This window comes from Dendropsophus ebraccatus, chromosome 2 (assembly GCF_027789765.1).
Source record: "Dendropsophus ebraccatus isolate aDenEbr1 chromosome 2, aDenEbr1.pat, whole genome shotgun sequence".
NCBI lineage: Eukaryota > Metazoa > Chordata > Amphibia > Anura > Hylidae > Dendropsophus > Dendropsophus ebraccatus.
The window spans coordinates 11,089,232-11,107,499 of NC_091455.1; the positions used below are offsets into that span (position 1 = coordinate 11,089,232).

An 18,268-nucleotide genomic window follows, 5' to 3' on the forward strand; every position below is an offset into this window, starting at 1 on the left:
TCAATTCCTCCTGAACACAAGGGAAATCTCATCCAAGGTTTGTAGGCTGATTTCCATTTGAACTGCTTTGTAAATGCAGGACCACATCTGATCCTTGGCCCCATCGTCTCCAAACACTATTATCCAGGAATCCTGTCAACTTTCGCTCACCCATTTCAGGAGGAAGACTAGCGTAGGAATGAAGCGTTCAGCTGCAGATAGTTATAAACAACGTACAGATTATGCATGAACTCCGAGGCCACCACTTCTCATTCTACATCTGTAAAGATGGCCACAGACTAGTGTTGAGCAAACCTGTCAAAATGCTAACGTTGCCGAACCCAAATGCTGTGCATTTGATTCCCCACTGCTGCATAAGTTGGATGCCGCGTTAGGGCTGCCAGGAAAACATATACATACAGTGTGTAGCTGTATCCATGTTTTCCAGGACTTCCTATCCAACTTTTACAACCACAGGGAATCAAATGTAGAATATTTAGGTTGAGCTAACGTTGCCGAACCCGAACATTTTGACAGGTGAACTCAACACTACCTAAGGGTATGTGCACACTGAGTAATTTTGACGGAAAGTCCATTGCAGAATTCTCAGCTCGCGCCTGCTCACAGTCTACGGCGAATGCGAGCGTCTCTGCCCGTGTCATAGACTTCATTCTATGCACAGGCGGATTCTTTCATCCGTCCAAAGAATGATCAAGTTAATTCTTTGGATGGATGAAAGAATCCTCCCGTTCATAGAATGGAGTCTCTCTGGTCGCTAGCAGACAGTCACCCGGTTTTCCCCTGCCCAACAAAAATACCGATAGACGATCGAGGGGAGCAGATCTTACAGAGGTGGTCTAAACAGCACCACAGATGTCCTACTGCATTGGCAGATCAAGAGCCTCCTACAGAAGTATGCCAGTGACCAAGCCACAAATACAGGTACATGCTACCGATACCCACCAAAGTGCAAGTAAAGCCCTAACTGCATCTGATACTGATGAGGTCACAGTAGTGTTTGTGTTAGTCCTAGCCTTCATATAGGTCATTACTGCACAACTAGTGTTAAGTGGACCAGTCAAACTGTTCAGGTTTAGCAATGTTCTGCGATCCCGAACACTCTGCATTTGATTCCCTGCAGCTGGATGCCATCCTATGAAGTCCTGGAAAACATTAATACAACCATAGACTCTTTTCTCAAAGTTAAGTGGTGATGAAGGTATTTTGTAAATTCGCCACTAGATGTCAGTATTTTATATAAGCTCTTAAGTATTGCACAGCTGAAGTAAGCAAAGGATTACTGTTTCTTATATATTATGTACTTTTATTGTCCAATGGAGATACTCTTTTATAAACAATCCTTTCTCTTCTCTTTATTGCACACATTCCTTTCCACCACTCACAGGGTCTCTTACACACCCCTGTAGGAAGTAGTCACTTGGTGGGAGGAAGTGTAGTGTCAGTTCTAATCAGATTCTCGTGGGAGGACACACAGAGCAGACGTCCCTGCTGTAGCCAAGCCAGGGCCTGGCTCTGCGAGGACCCCAGTCCGGGACAAGTCTAGTTTTAGTCTAAGGCACACGTGTATGAAGCAACCAGAGGCAACCCAGCTCACGCCAAGAAGCACTCCACAAAGTGCAGGCAGTATCCTGATACACAGAGGAACTAGCCTGGATAGAACAAAGATACCAGAAGGTCTATGTAGTCTCGAAGTGCAGGTGACATCGGGACACCCTCGAACACTTAGCTTCACCCAGGTACTGTAGCCATGGCTGGGACTTGTATCACCCTAGTAGTAAGAGTACCTCGATACTGTAGGGACAGGTACAAGTATCTCTCTCAAGTATTTCTCTAAAGTTCCGTCAGGTCACAGAACTACTTTGGGTTGGCACTCCCTTGACAAACTCCTCTCCTCTATGCTGCTCTACTCTAAACTCTCCAAGAACCGCTACAACTACCTCTCTTATATTCATCACTTTCAAGTATCTTTGCAGCACAGACCCAGTTGAGCACTATTATTTGTACAAAGATTATCTATTTGCTACCAAAAAGTGTTCTATATTATTCAAAGACTGCAAAGTAAAGCTGTACTATTTTTATCACTGGCACTCAATGATCTCCTACTTTGTACCAGCACCTATGCACCTTTGCCACACACCTTGGGCCATTTTTCTCCTTTCTGTGGGTGGCGGTACCGATGTCCAGGTGGGTCAATTGCCACTACTACCGTGACAAGAGCCCAAGGGATCCATCAGAACCCAGCAAGTCACTGACTATTTCAGGGGGATACAGCCAGCCAATCTACAAAGCAGGTACTAACATCACACTAGGCACGGTTCAGGGAAGAAAAAGATCGCTGCACCTCACACCTATGGCTGAAACTAGTGCCTCTCGGCTGCATAAAAAACATCAGAATTTTGTGTATGAATTGATCAAGCCACACTGCCCCATGTACCGCGTGCAGGTATCTGATACACATGGGTCCCTACACTAAGTCCACACTGTGTCGGTCAGTGGCCACCACCCCCGCAGGCCTGCATGAGCAGGGAAGGGGGGCCATGGAACGGCCCTGCAACCCCCATGCCACAGGACCAGACCCAAAAATGCCCCCCCAGAAAAACTCCCAGCCAGCACCGCCGGCGGAGGAAGCTGACCCCAAACAGCACAAGTCTGGATAAGATATTGCGCTCACCATTGCTACTGCAGATAGAATGGGACAAACAAACTCGTGCTGTTTGGGGGCGACCTTCTCCGCCGGCGGTGCTGGCCGGGTTCTGGCGTGGCATTTTCGGGTCTGGTCCTGTGACATGGGGGTCGCAGGGCCGTCCAATGGCCCCCGTTCCCTGACTGTGCACGCCTGCGGGGTTGGTGGTCACTGACCGGCACAGTGTGGACTTAGTGTAGGGACCCATGTGTATCAGATACCTGCACGCGGTACATGGGGCAGTGTGGCTAGATCAATTCATACACAAAATTCTGATGTTTTTTATGCAGCCGAGAGGTACTAGTATCAGCCATAGATGTGAGGTGCAGCGTTCTTTTCTCTCCTGTATTGCTAACATCACACTAGTCTGCTGGACTAGCACTCGCGTCACAACATCACCATCTCATGACAGTCTTACTCTTTACGCTGCAGCAGTGTTCTACTGTGATGTTACGGTAGTATTTTTAATTTATTTATAGGCTGTGTTCTATTGTTATGATGTCACATCACTGTCTGTATTTATTTTATAGGCGGTGTTCTCCTTCAAACTGAGAAACACATTCAGGCTATGTTCCCACTACGGGAACATGCCGTCCTATATCAGGGAGAGGGGAATGATTATTATTAGTGGCCTTCGTTATGAATAGACGGCCGCCTCCCCAATATAGGACGGCATGTTCCCATAGCCTCACACTGAATGGTCTCTGATAACCCTGTTCAATTTACCTGCAGTCTGCATTTAGGATGTGTTCACACTGTGCAGTTTTGTTGCATTTGTGCATAACAGAAAAATAGTTAAATTTGTGAAAATCATATCAAAACCAGTGTGAATACCTGCCCTCACCAGCGACCATCTAGGAGCGTGATGTCATAAGTGTTTGTCTTTATTCTCAGGTTATACAGTATAATTATGACACATCAGTTTGTATCTCTAGGCTGTTTGCGGTTGTAATGTTACAGTTGTGTATGTCTTTACTTCTTATCTGTGTGATTGTTAGTGGTCGTCTGGGGTCTGAATTAATAGAGGGTTGGTGTCTAAATTATTTCATGGCTCATCTGGTCTGAACAGATATCTCAATTAGTGTCTGGGTCTAATCTGACGTCTGTGAAATAACATAGGGATCCACGGTTTGAATTACCGTAAGGGTTTAATCTGGGATGTGCACACAGGGGAAAATTTATCAAGACCGGCATACTCGTAAAGACATTCACCCTGTCTGATTCACAAAGAGGCACATGCCAGTGGGACCTGTGCATGTCAGATGACGGGCGCACTAGTATACATCTGCTCTGAAGTCACATAATATCAGGCAAGAGGGGCGTACACCACAGAGAAGGCACTAATTTTTGCCAGGGTGCATAATGATAAATGTTTCCCATAGACTCTATAGGTCCTTTACACTTTATACTGACGAGGGTGGGTTTGGCCATCAGCGTGAAGTGTATAGGGAGGGGGGGGGGGTCTCCTGAGACTCCATTGACAGATAATGTTGGTGGAATGGGGGTGAATTATGATGAAATTTTACTGCCTGCCTTACCCCTCCCGATACAGACGCTTGGCCATCCTGAACATTCATCTGTATGGGGAGGAAGGAATAGATAACGGTTGGGGGGGGGGGGGGTGGGGGGGGGGGGTTATTGAGTTACCAAAGGTGTATAGCTAGCTTACAACAAAAATATATTTTTTTAAAGGATGAGAAGACAATAGCCTCATTTGGAGCCAATCACTACCACCGAGTTTTTTTATACACACCGCGGTATATGCGTCAACCTTCCTGAATGGTGACAAAAACTTAGCAGTTATTCTGTGATTAATCAATAGTGACAAAAACATGATGACAATGTATGCGCAAACCCTAAAGTTATAGGCTGACACACACTGTATAGCCTATTAAACCATGTTGATATTGATTGGTGATTATCATGTAATTAGCAATGGACAGAAGCTCTGTATCAATAGCAGGCGTCATGGAAATTGATCTCAAGGGTTTGTGCATATGAATACGAAAAATAACATTGATTAAGAATAACTTAGCATTTAGTGTATAGTCTGTTAGTCTCTGCAGACCTATGTGTCTATGGTCACGGGCTCTGTGTGTGATCAGATCCTGCACATGCATCTATTATGGCCTCCGTCTGCCAATCTACTACCTAAAAGTTTTATAAGGCAATATACCATATATAAGATAATAGTTGGAGGTCCTTTTTAATGGTTCCTCATCTCGACCAGAGCTCTGAGGAAGTTCCATCATAACCTACATGATACAGTCAACCCATTAAACATTTTTTCTTTCATTTCAACTGGTGGCAATATTTTTTTTTTCAGATCACATGGTGTAAGATTTACACAGATTTGTAATTTTACAAAGGCAGATTTATCTGACAGATTTTTGAAGCCAAAGCCAGGCATAGACCATAAACATGGAACGGGTCATAAAGGAAAGACAGATTTCTCCTCTTTTCAAATCCATTCCTGGTTTTGGCTTCCAAAATCTGTCAGATAAATCTGTCTGTGTAAACGCACCTTAAGTTACTTCCATTTAAAATCTCAAGTCTTCCAGTACTTATCAGCTGCTGCATGTCCTGCAGGAAGTGGTGTATTATCTCCACAGTGCTCTCTGCTGCCACCTCTGTCTATGTCAGGAACTGTCCAGAGCAGCAGCAAATCCCCATAGAAAACCTCTCCTGCTCTAGACAGTTCCTGACATGGACAGAGGTGGCAGCAGAGAGCACTGTGTCAGACTGGAAAGATTACACCACTTCCTGCAGGACATACAGCAGTTGATAAATACTGGAAGACTGCAGATTTTTAAATAGAAGTAAATTACAAATATATATATATATATATATAACTTTCTAAAACCAGTTATGAAAAATGAGAGTTCCAAAGTATATTGTTATTTTTAAAAGTTTCTCTAAGATGCTATCGGCCCTGACATGTATCATCTGCATTATCCTGGAGCTGGATGAAGCTCATCAAATAACATAGTGCCAAACAATGAGATGTGAAATTATCAGGCTCTGGAGCAACACAATTGGCCTGGGAAATTGCAGTTTATTTTGCACTATATAATCACACACCGTCCATGTGAGAAAAGGTTGGGATGAATTCTAAAAACAGAAGAGACCGTTTCGGCGATTAAACAGGAAACGCTCCTATTCCCAGACAATTGTAACGTTGGCTCCTGAGTTGGAGAAGACTCTTTGAACTCTGCACAAAGTGTGTTTGGATTTCCCTGCTGTGATCCTGTGGTTGTGATACTTCCTCTATGTGGGCACTGACACTGCTATAAGACATCGTCCACAAGGGAAATTGTATCACAAAAATATCTGTCTAAGTACAGTGAGGAAGTGACACTGAAGACTGTGCACTCCGGAAGACGAGATTAAAAAAAGTGTAAAAATAATCGTCAGGAGCAATTCCGCTTACTAGTGATAAGAACATCACTGCTGCACTTATCTCACACAAGAAGAAGATCTTGTTCTGAATGTTCCTTGCTTGGCGCCTCAGGAGGAACCACAGATTTAAAATTATCTATCTGGGGAGGAATGTACATAAGTTGCCAAAAGAAGCGAGGGAAAGGAAATGACAAGTGATCTGAACACACACACACACACACACACTTTTGAAACTGAATTACCGTTTCTATTTACTCTATAATGCTATAAGAAGCAATAAACCTGCAGCTGAACAAGCAAGGAACTTCCACTGAGCTCTGGAACTGCAACTATACAATTAGGAAACACCCACTAAGCTCTAAACCTGCAGCTGCACAAGCAAGGAACCTCCACTGAGCTCTGGAAATGCAACTGTACAATTAGGAAACACCCACTAAGCTCTAATCCTGCAGTTGCACAAGCAATGAACATCCACTGAGCTCTGGAACTGCAAATATACAGTTAGGAAACACCCACTAAGCTCTAAACCTGCAGCTGCACAAGCAAGGAACATCCACTGTGCTCTGGAACTGCAAATATACAATTAGGAAACACCCACTAAGCTCTAAACCTGCAGCTGCACAAGCAAGGAACCTCCACTGAGCTCTGGAACTGCAACTGTACAATTAGGAAACACCCACTAAGCTCTAAACCTGCAGCTGCACAAGTAAGGAACATCCACTGCGCTCTGGAACAGCAACTGTACAATTACGAAACATCCACTAAGCTCTAATCCTGCAGTTGCACAAGCGGTGAGCATCCATTAAGCTCTGAACCTGCAGATCTACAAGCAATAAAAACGTCCACAGAGCCGTAAACCTGCATCTTTACTTTTGGAGAACATCCACTGAGCTCTGAACCTGCAGCTGCACAAGCAAGAAACACGCAGTGAGCTCTGAAATTGCAGCTCTACAATTAGAAAACCACTACAAGATGTGAATCTGCAGCTGCACATGCAGGGAACGCCTCCTGAGCTCTGAAATTGCTGCTATATTGTTAGGAAACACTTACTAAGCTCTAAACCTGCAGCTCCACAAGCAAGAAACTCCCACTAAGCTCTCAATCTGCGGCTCTACAATTTAAGAAAATGTGCTGAGCTCTGAATCCGAAGCTCTACAATTAGTGAACACCCAGTGAGTTCTGAGGCGAAGACTAAGTTGTAAACCTTAAATTTTGTCTATTAAAAGTACATTAAAAGTTATATAGATGTGTCTATACAATGTATTACCATATCTGTACGGTTCTGCCACACTGGTAGCTGATAGAAATCGAGGAAGTGAAGAAAAATGACCTCTGTGCCAATTCACATTGTCTCCTGCTCCCACTGCTCTCCCACATTAGGAGACAAAAACTCCATGCCTGTGTCTCACATTGTGTGTGTTTGCTAGGCACAGGCTGATGATGCAGACAGGGGGCAGGGTGTGATGTTAGAGGAGGCTTGGCTGGATCCCCCAATCCCCTGAGTGATTCACCATCTCTGACCCGCCAGAAGCAGGTGCAGCAAGGACTGTGGACTGTGATAAACAGCGGAGGGAAAGCATTGCATTCTGGAAACTGCTCAACCAGGAAGTACAGAAACACAATACAAAACAAAAAAAAAAATGTATTTTTGGTAGTTTCAAAACTGGGATAGATAGGTAAGTAATGCGTTTTTAACCTCTACCTGGAGTTCCCCTTTAAACTCCAGGAGCAAGGAAAACTGATCTCTAAGCCTGCACCTCGTCAAGCATGAACACGCTCTGTGCTCTAAATCTAAAGTCGCACAAATAGCAAAAATCCACTGAGCTCAGAACCTGCGGCTCTACAAATAGCAAACACCCAATGAACTGAGGCTGCAGCCCCTCAAGTAGGAAAATCTAAAGTCTGACCCTGAAGCTCAGCAAGACAAGAACATCCACTAAACTCTGAACCTGCAGCTCCACACCTCTGATCCTGCAGCTACTTAGGCAGGTAATAACATTTGAGCTCTGAACCTGCACCACAAGCAGGATTAGTAGAAGATAAACACATTTTGAAAACAAAAGCAGCAAAACAAAAGACAGATAACACTGGCAAAGGGGCATATCACCATGCCTAAAGAGGTGTTTCCCAGGCTTGCTATCCATAGGGGAATGTGGGTGTTCTGGTGGTCAGACCCCCTCAGCGATCAGCTTGTTATTCCCTATACTATTGATAGTGACAAGCTGAGATGGGAATACCCCTTTAAGGTGAACAAGATCTTACTGCCTTTAGGTGTCACTGATGCTTTATTTGTCCCTGGGTTGGTTTACCATGTGGTGGGTCTATATTTCTTATAATCTGACATATAGTGTTGGTATAACCACTCTGTAATCCAGAGAATTTTTGGAGATCTGGAAATAACGGCCTGTGTATATGGGTGGATTAGACAGGTCATTTGCTCTTTCTGAGAAATGTACTGGCGATGAGTGGGAAACCTAGATGTTTATCCCCTTGCTAATACCGGTAATAATCTAATTCAGCTTGATGTGACCTTCCAAAAGCATGACCACCTCTGCTCGGCTGGCGTCAGCACCGGCGTGGTGTGAATAACTCCAGAGCTACAGCCATGATTAGCTTTCCCTAGGGACATAACCTGCTCTGATGTGTAAACAGCCTGACAGAAGGGACCTTCAGTGTCAAATATACATCTGCGCCGTGTCTATAGAAAGAAAACATCATATAGGGAACTTGATTTTGGGCCAGGGATGATTATCATGCGGAAAATCGTTATATAGTTCGAATTTAAGTGTTAATCGTTTTGTGTGAATGCACGCAAGGATCGAAAATTCGATCATGTGTCGACCGCATCTTCTAAGCTGAACCTAAAATCATCATTAATCTTTTTGCTGTAATTCCACATTCGATTAATTGTTCAGTTAGACGAAGTGAAAAAATGCCTAAACGATTTTGCAGCAGATTTGGTTTTTATGCCAATCAGTGTTTAGATGAAAAATCGTAAGGCTATCTCACACACTAGGATGTATCTGTGAAAGACTGTTTAGATGAAGCGATCTGTGAATTATCAGTGAGCAACCAGCGATTTGAGAACATGTTGAAAGACCACGATGAACGATTTCTCGCTGGTCGCTTGATCCTTAGTTGTGATTACATGAGCCAATTATGCGACTGCGATCAACTGCGATCTTTATGGCTAAAATTTGAACGCTAAAGCTTCGACTGTCCAGGCATGATGGGAATTGTAGTTTTGCAACAGCTGGAGGGCCGAAGGTTCCCCGATCCTGGTCTAGTAGAACCCATAGACTTGTGGTGCAACGTGCTTGGTAAATCTTTATCTTTCATTTCCTCACCAGGATCTGTTTGCAGCTAATGGAAACAATCTATTGTGTGCACCGCTGGTCTCATGAGAGATTGACGATTATAGATGAGCCCTGCGGCTTCTTGAGCAGGACTGGATCAGAACTGGTTCCCTCTTGGCCACTCACACACAACACTATTTCAATCGGTATTTGTAAGCGGATCTAGGATTGGATCCAAAACACACAAGAGGTGCAAATCTATCCATCGCAGTTTCGCTGTGTGTAGGGTCCACGTCTAGATTTGGCTTACAAATAATGAGAGCAATGTTGTGTAAAAGTGACTGTAACAAGACTGTTCCTGTTCACTCACTGCAGTTTAAAGGAAATGTGTCATCTGAATTTTCCTTTACCGATAAAAATTAGAAACAAAAATGGGTTTTTATTTAAATCTGTTTCTATTTTCTGATAGTAATTTTTTTTTATATATATGTTTTGTGTTATTATGGAGGTGGCCATATTGCCTGGACTCATGGAAATAGATGACAATAGACCGACTGCCTCCTTGAGATGATGTGAAACATTACTGGGCGCGCTCTGTGACCAGTGAAGAGGTCATTCCACAGGGAGCTGCTATTATATCCTCTATCTACTAGTGTCACATGATGCTACAATGCTGTACAGATCACTTTACAGCAGCAGGAAGTCTAAGTATAGTTTTAGCCCCAGTGGTGAGAATGAAAACTGCAACATATCAGGATTATTTTATAATATAGATAGAAAAATGGAAAATTTTAAAAATGTAATTCTTTTAAAAAATCTGCTTGACATAAAAACATTAAAGGGGTACTCCAGCGGGGCGGCACTTTTTTGCTGGGACCGGGGAGAAGGTGGCTGAGGGAAAAGACGTCCACTCACCTCCCCGGTTCGCATCGCGGCGCTCCAGTGCCCGGCCGCTTTCGGGTGTCTGACGCGGGTCCGAGACGTGATGTCTCAGGTCCGCTCAGCCACTCAGTGAAGGAGGGGGGGATCCGTTTCAAGTCCGCTCAGATCCCGCCTCTGTCACTGACTGGCTGAGCGGACCTGAGACGTCACGTCTCAGGCCCGCATCAGACACCCGGAAGCGACCGGGAACCGGGCACCGGAGCGCCGCGGGACCCGCCGCTGGAACCGGAGAGGTGAGTGGACGTCTTTTCCCTCAGCCACCTCCTCCCCGGTCCTAGCAAAAAAGTGCCCCCTGGCTGGAGTACCCCTTTAAGCAATAAGTCATTTTCTGATGACACCTTCCCTTTTAAACTGCTTGTTCTTGGTGATCACAGCATTTGTAAACTGCTCAGATGGTTCTTGTCATTGTGAAAAGGGAAGAGGGACACTCCCAAAATTCATTTCAGGAAGTTTTACTCAAATCGGCCGTCAAATTTGCATTTGACAGCTGACTCAGATTTGGCGGAGCGCCCAGTCTAACATCTGAAGCCAAAGCCAGGAACAGACTATAAACAGAGAACAGGTCAGAAAGGAAAGACTGAGATTTCTCCTCTTTTCAAATCCATTCCTTGTTTTGGCTTAAAAAATCTGTCAGATAAATCTGTGCAGAGAGATTCTCTACATAGTTAGCGTCCTACGCTAAGTTGGTGTGTAAACTGCATACTGAGCAGGAGGTATACAGTGTTTGTCTCCTGCTCAGTGAACCTCCCTGCCGAAATAAGGCAGACTAGATGGAGCAGGCGGTCGTTTTCTTCCGATAATCATGTTTCTATGACCGCGCACATTACATACGGCAGTCTGACTCTTTGTCCGTTTCATGCACTTTCTTGCTAGACTGCAACCCCACCAATGACGTCACTGCTTTCCTCATGCACTTGTTTTGGTAGCCAAACTTCTTGCCCAGCGACCATCGTCCAGCATTAGGGAGGTCTATGTTCCTCAGGCTCTGCCAGTATATACATTGGATGCCGGGGTTCTCATCCACCCTAAGGATATTCTCCATCACTTCCAGCGTTCCACCATCCTTCCTGCTGCAGCATGCTGGTTACAAACAGGATATCCCCGGGTAAAAGCAGGATACCTGTGACTGGGAGGATTTACTGCTGGTTGTCTACATACTGGGAGCAGTAGGGACTATGATCATTTACTGGAGGATGAAGTTACTAAGCACCAAGGTGAAGATCTGGGCGATACATTGTCCTTCTTATAGCACTGTACAGACGCTGAGATGGCAGCCTGGCCTCGCCCGGAGAAGTGCTGCAATGTCTTGTTACATAAGGAGTATAGGGCACAGGATCATCCTGATGCCAAAGAACAGCAACTAGTGATACCATAGAGTATCAGTGCTTACCCTGCCAGGACTCCTGCCAGACAATTTATACCAGCCCTAGAACATAAATGGTACAATACTGCCCCCTGTGGTCTCCACTAGTAACTGTGACCTGTACAATACTGCCCCCCTGTGGTCTCCACTAGTAACTGTGACCTGTACAATACTGCCCCCTGTGGTCTCCACTAGTAACTGTGACCTGTACAATACTGCCCCCTGTGGTCTCCACTAGTAACTGTGACCTGTACAATATTGCCCCCTGTGGTCTCCACTAGTAACTGTGACCTGTACAATACTGCCCCCTGTGGTCTCCACTAGTAACTGTGACCTGTACAATACTGCCCCCTGTGGTCTCCACTAGTAACTGTGACCTGTACAATACTGCCCCCTGTGGTCTCCACTAGTAACTGTGACCTGTACAATACTGCCCCCTGTGGTCTCCACCAGTAACTGTGACCTGTACAATACTGCCCCCTGTGGCCTCCACTAGTAACTGTGACCTGTATAATACTGCCCCCTGTGGTCTCCACTAGTAACTGACCTGTACAATACTGCCCCCTGTGGTCTCCACTAGTAACTGACCTGTACAATACTGCCCCCTGTGGTCTCCACTAGTAACTGACCTGTACAATACTGCCCCCTGTGGTCTCCACTAGTAACTGTGACCTGTACAATACTGCCCCCTGTGGTCTCCACTAGTAACTGTGACCTGTACAATACTGCCCCCTGTGGTCTCCACTAGTAACTGTGACCTGTATAATACTGCCCCGTGTGGTCTCCACTAGTAACTGTGACCTGTACAATACTGCCCCCTGTGGTCTCCACTAGTAACTGTGACCTGTACAATACTGCCCCCTGTGGTCTCCACTAGTAACTGTGACCTGTACAATACTGCCCCCTGTGGTCTCCACTAGTAACTGACCTGTACAATACTGCCCCCTGTGGTCTCCACTAGTAACTGACCTGTACAATACTGCCCCCTGTGGTCTCCACTAGTAACTGTGACCTGTACAATACTGCCCCCTGTGGTCTCCACTAGTAACTGTGACCTGTACAATACTGCCCCCTGTGGTCTCCACTAGTAACTGTGACCTGTACAATACTGCCCCCTGTGGTCTCCACTAGTAACTGTGACCTGTACAATACTGCCCCCTGTGGCCTCCACTAGTAACTGACCTGTACAATACTGCCCCCTGTGGTCTCCACCACTGATACTAGGAGATCACAATGGCTGATACCTGACGTTCTGTGAGGTAACCTTACTGCAGCTATACCGGCAGTCACTCAGCTTTTCCAGGCGCTGATATCACACAAGACTTGGTACATACTCTGCCTATGCCTATAGGAGGAGCTGCCCCCCTGGCTGTGAGGTGGGGTGTCCGGCAGGGTGGTCCCGGCTCTCCGCACTTTCCCGCCCTCTCTCCCAGGCGTCCAGGTCACGTCAGGACACTCGGGTCTCCTCTACTCCAGGTCACGTGACAACAGCATGTTTTCAGTGAGGCTCCGCCCATTCGGCGCGTCCAGGGTTACCAAGTGATTGGCGGCGCTCAGCACGTAGGACAGGCGTACGACGCACAAGGGGGCGTGGTGTACGTGACGCAATAAGGTTGTAGGGGCGTGTCCATAGGGGGGGTATCGAGTTGGGCCTTCTTGCGTAGAGCTCCGGGCGAAGGCGTGGCTTGTGGCAGAGGCGGAGTCAGTAGCGGGGGCGGGCGCTCGGTGGCCGGGGAGGCAGTATCGGCACGCAGATCCTCGGGTGAGCAGCACTGTGGAGTCGGCTGTGTGTACGGTAAGCTGCTGCTGGCGGCGGCCGGGGGTGGGTGAGGCAGGGCCGACACCGGGGCGGAGGAGGAATCACTGCTCGGTTGCCGGGCAACGCCGGGGCCGAGAGTGTGGGGGCGCCGAGGCTTCATGTACAGCTCCTCCACAAAGAGCCCCGGTGCAGCGCACGTACTGTGACATGTATATACCGGAGGAAGAGACGACAATGCCGATACTATGCTACATGTCATATACTATGTGCTATATACCACATACATGTTACCTATATACCACATACATGTTACCTATATACCACATACATGTTACCTATATACCACATACATGTATATACCGGAGGAAGAGACGACAATGCCGATACTATGCTACATGTCATATACTATGTGCTATATACCACATACATGTATATACCGGAGGAAGAGAAGACAATGCCGATACTATGCTACATGTCATATAATATACCACATACATGTAACCTATATACCACATACATGTAACCTATATACCACATACATGTAACCTATATACCACATACATGTAACCTATATACCACATACATGTATATACCGGAGGAAGAGAAGACAATGCCGATACTATGCTACATGTCATATAATAACCCACATACATGTACATATACTATGTGCTATATACCACATACATGTTACCTATATACCACATACATGTATATACCGGAGGAAGAGAAGACAATGCCGATACTATGCTACATGTCATATAATATGTGCTATATACCACATACATGTAACCTATATACCACATACATGTAACCTATATACCACATACATGTAACCTATATACCACATACATGTAACCTATATACCACATACATGTATATACCGGAGGAAGAGAAGACAATGCCGATACTATGCTACATGTCATATAATATGTGCTATATACCACATACATGTTACCTATATACCACATACATGTAACATATATACCACATACATGTATATACCGGAGGAAGAGAAGACAATGCCGATACTATGCTACGTGTCATATAATATACCACATACATGTACATACCGGAGGAAGAGAAGACAATGCCGATACTATGCTACATGTCATATAATATACCACATACATGTAACCTATATACCACATACATGTAACCTATATACCACATACATGTAATACAGTATATACTACGGACTAATATACCACATACATGTAACCTATATACCACATATATGTAACATAGACTACGGACTAATATACCGCATACATGTAACCTATATACCACATACAGGGCAACCGGAGGAAGAGAAGACACTGCCGATACTATGCTTACACTGTAACATGGACTATGTGCTATATACCACATACATGTAACATGGACAGTAATATACCTCATACATGTAACTCAGACTACGTACTAATATACTACATACATGTAACACGGACAATAATATATCACATACATGTAACATAGACAATAATATACCACCTACATGTAACATAGACAATAATATACCACCTACATGTGACATGGACTGTAATACAAAGCATACATGTAACAGGGATGTGATATACTACATACATATAACAGAGGGATGTGATATAATATACTACATATATGTTCACACCACACGCATATAATATACTACATACATGAGCTGACCCAGAATAGCAACATTACTGTATATATGTAACACGTGATGGATGTCATTACTCATCTGCAACATGTACAGGAGGCCCCAAGTGTGGTGTGTACACTGTGTTTTGTACACTGATACATTGTAGACAATAGTGGATACACTTTGTTCTGTACATACTGAAATATTGGACACCGTGCTATATACCCTCTCTATCCTGGGCTGTATACCCTCTGTTCTGTCTCTATCCTGGGCTGTATACCCTCTGTTCTGTCTATAGCCCGGGCTGTATACCCTCTGTTCTGTCTCTATCCTGGGCTGTATACCCTCTGTTCTGTCTGTAGCCCGGGCCGTATACCCTCTGTTCTGTCTATAGCCCGGGCTGTATACCCTCTGTTCTGCACACACCGATACATTGTTACCAGTTGTCTGTGTGTTGAGGGATTATAACAATGTAACAGATGGTTCCCTCCACAACAATAGAGGCTAGTGCGGCACACTGCTGGATTGTGTCGCGGTGCCCCGGAGGGTGACATCACCCCTGACTCACCTCTTCTTGTCATTCTCAGGTGTCGGTGCTGAAGCTGTCTGTGGGGCTATGTAAGGTGAAGGCTATATACTGTGCTAGTATCTAAATCAGGGGACTCGGACGTGCATCTCTCTTGCAATGTTTCTGTAATGGTGCTGCTGGGGGAGCTAATCCAGGTACCAGATGGTGGTGTATTGGTGTGGGGGGGGTTCAGAATCTATGGCTGCTGCTTGCATCTCTATACTTTAGTAGTTTTAGTTGTGTGCCTTGTTAGGTGATGAGCGTAGAGTTACACGTCCCTCTTTAGAAGGGTTTGGTTGTGCCAGTGTCTCATCTCCGCCGGTGACACTTGTTGCAGTTCTTTATCACTTTGCCTCCTATGGAGCAGCTTCTGTTTCCTGGAGAGAGGTCGGATTGTACTCGCCGTCTTCTCGTAGTGTCTGCTGACTGATTTCTGGAGATCTGGCATCACATCATACAATAAAGCAAATTGCCGCTCAATGAAGATTCATGGTGGATGAAAGAACATATATTGTATTATTATATTATATCCACTTGTGGCGTCTAAAGGGGTTGTCTGGTTCTGGTTAAGCATGCGCCTGTTGTCAGGGTTGGTGATGTGGAAATGCGTGTGCCGTGAGCTTGGGGGCGGGGGGGATTCGCCGAGACTTTTCTCAGATGACTGTAAAATCACGACTTATAGTCCACACGTATTACTATACTGTACTATACCCCACAGCTGAGATCTGTACCGTCGGCCGAAGACTTGTTCATGCTGCTTAACCACAACTTGTGAATGAGCCCTGAAGGATCTTCCTCTTCTGTCAATGCAGAGTTTCCAGCAGAGTGAAGTGTTCCTCCCAGTTACTGTAACACTTTGCATTGGTTATTTTTGTGCCATTGTGATGGAAACTTTGCACTTCTGCCTCCCCCGATCCTGACTGTTCCTGATCACTAAATGTTTTTGCACAGAACACTAGATTTCTGGTTTCTGCAGGTTTTCGGCAGATTTGATGCACACAATGGCGTTCCAATAGGAAGAAAATCTCGGCAAGCAAGCATAAAAACGCTGCACTGGTTCTGACCGACGGTCTTTCTCAACTGCACAACGATACACGTGATTAGGCACACTAAATACACGGAATCACATGGATCGTTTTGCTGTTGTGAAAGACCATCAGGTCGGAACCCGTGCAGCGCTTTTATGTTTGCTTAAAGAAATCACTTAGTTACAGCAAGACGCGAGTGCCGAGATTTCCTTTCTAATCCTCGGTTCGGATTAAGTCGAGTGCTGGTATATCAAGGGAGCCAGGGTAATACTGGGAAGTCTTGCTCATGCTTGTCCTCCATTGGTTAGAAATTTCTATCCGTGTGACACATAGCATTGATCTGCAAGAATAGATTTATACCCAAATCTGCTAAGTGCCTCCACATGGATGAGAACAAATGCCCCTTTACCGATCCTCGGAGAAGATGGCCCCTTTACCGATCCTCGGAGAAGACTCCCAATACTGCCAGGAATATTGAAACCTTTTTTTTATTTGGTTATCAGAGGAGCAGTGACCATTTGTCTGCTACACTCCCTTATTCACAGTGGCGCCATTTGTCCGCTCACCATACTCTATAATCCTCCCTCAGGGCAACTCTGGATCTACTTGTCTCTTTACCATGTTAGAGAGTTTTCTAGCAAATGGCTTTTATAGCATATGCACCAGCCGGGATGTGATCCGAGGGGCATCATCTCCTGATCAAGCAGCCATTAATGTGCATTTGGTTTGTATTAGAGTCTACATGCAGTTCTGGAGATTTCCTAAGTCTGAGCATGCAGACAAAATGTGTCCGGGACTCCATTGTTGCACAACGTCACATATTGACCTGTGTGTAGCCGTAGACCAGCCCCGGCCTTGGGCTCTGCTTGTCCTTGTGACTCTGGGTCACATAATAATGGACTGAGTCACACTCAATGCCTTCTGTCAATGTACGTGACCACTAAGTGGGCAAGCTTGTCTCACTGTGATGTCAGAGCCAATTTGATGTCTCCATCCAAAAAAAGAGGGAGAGATGCAGATGTATCCTCCTCCTTCTCCTTCTCTCCTGTACAATGGTACCTTGGTTTAAGAGTAACTTGGATTGAGAGCGCTTTGCAAGAAGAGCTCAGTTTTTCAAAGTTGTAACTCTGTTTAAGAGCATTGTTTTGGTTTAAGAGCTCCCTGTGCTGGGTGGGAGGGGGAGTGGAGAAGGGGCATGGTCTGCATAGCGGGGTCTACAGCCCTGTACTCTGACCCAGGAAGTCCCCCTCACCTTCCAAATCATAGCAGATCCACTCACACTCAGCCATTCACACTGCTGTATAGAAAGGTTTCTGTCACTGTCCTCCTGCACAGCTCTGTGATTCTCATTTTCTGATTGGTCCATGCTGAACACACACCCATTCCCCATTGCAGTCATGTGACCACATAGACCTCTGACAGCAGCCCTGCTTCTCTATTCTAGCCTGTTGTACTACACTACTGCATTAGGGGGATCTGCTGCTCCATCCTGTATCTACAAGCTGCTGCTGTGTTATCAGGGTTATACAGTTACTATACATTATACACCACATGCTGCTATACTGTACAGTAACTTATATATCACATATCCAGCTGCTGCTGTGTTATC

At 45.3% G+C, this 18,268-nt stretch overlaps 1 protein-coding gene across 4 annotated transcripts in view; it reads left to right on the plus strand.

Moving 5' to 3' along the window:
* Nucleotides 1-13,371: 13,371 nt before the first annotated feature.
* Nucleotides 13,372-18,268, plus strand: part of PTP4A3 (protein tyrosine phosphatase 4A3) — a 68,747-nt gene continuing 63,850 nt past the window's right edge. For 2 of the 4 annotated variants that reach the window (XM_069957028.1, XM_069957030.1), the window contains exon 1: nucleotides 13,380-13,478. The gene's annotated coding sequence lies outside the window, so the exon portion shown is untranslated. Of the gene's footprint in view, nucleotides 13,479-15,663; nucleotides 15,687-18,268 lie in introns of those variants that run through there. The other 2 variants (XM_069957032.1, XM_069957029.1) reach the window with 2 other exon arrangements.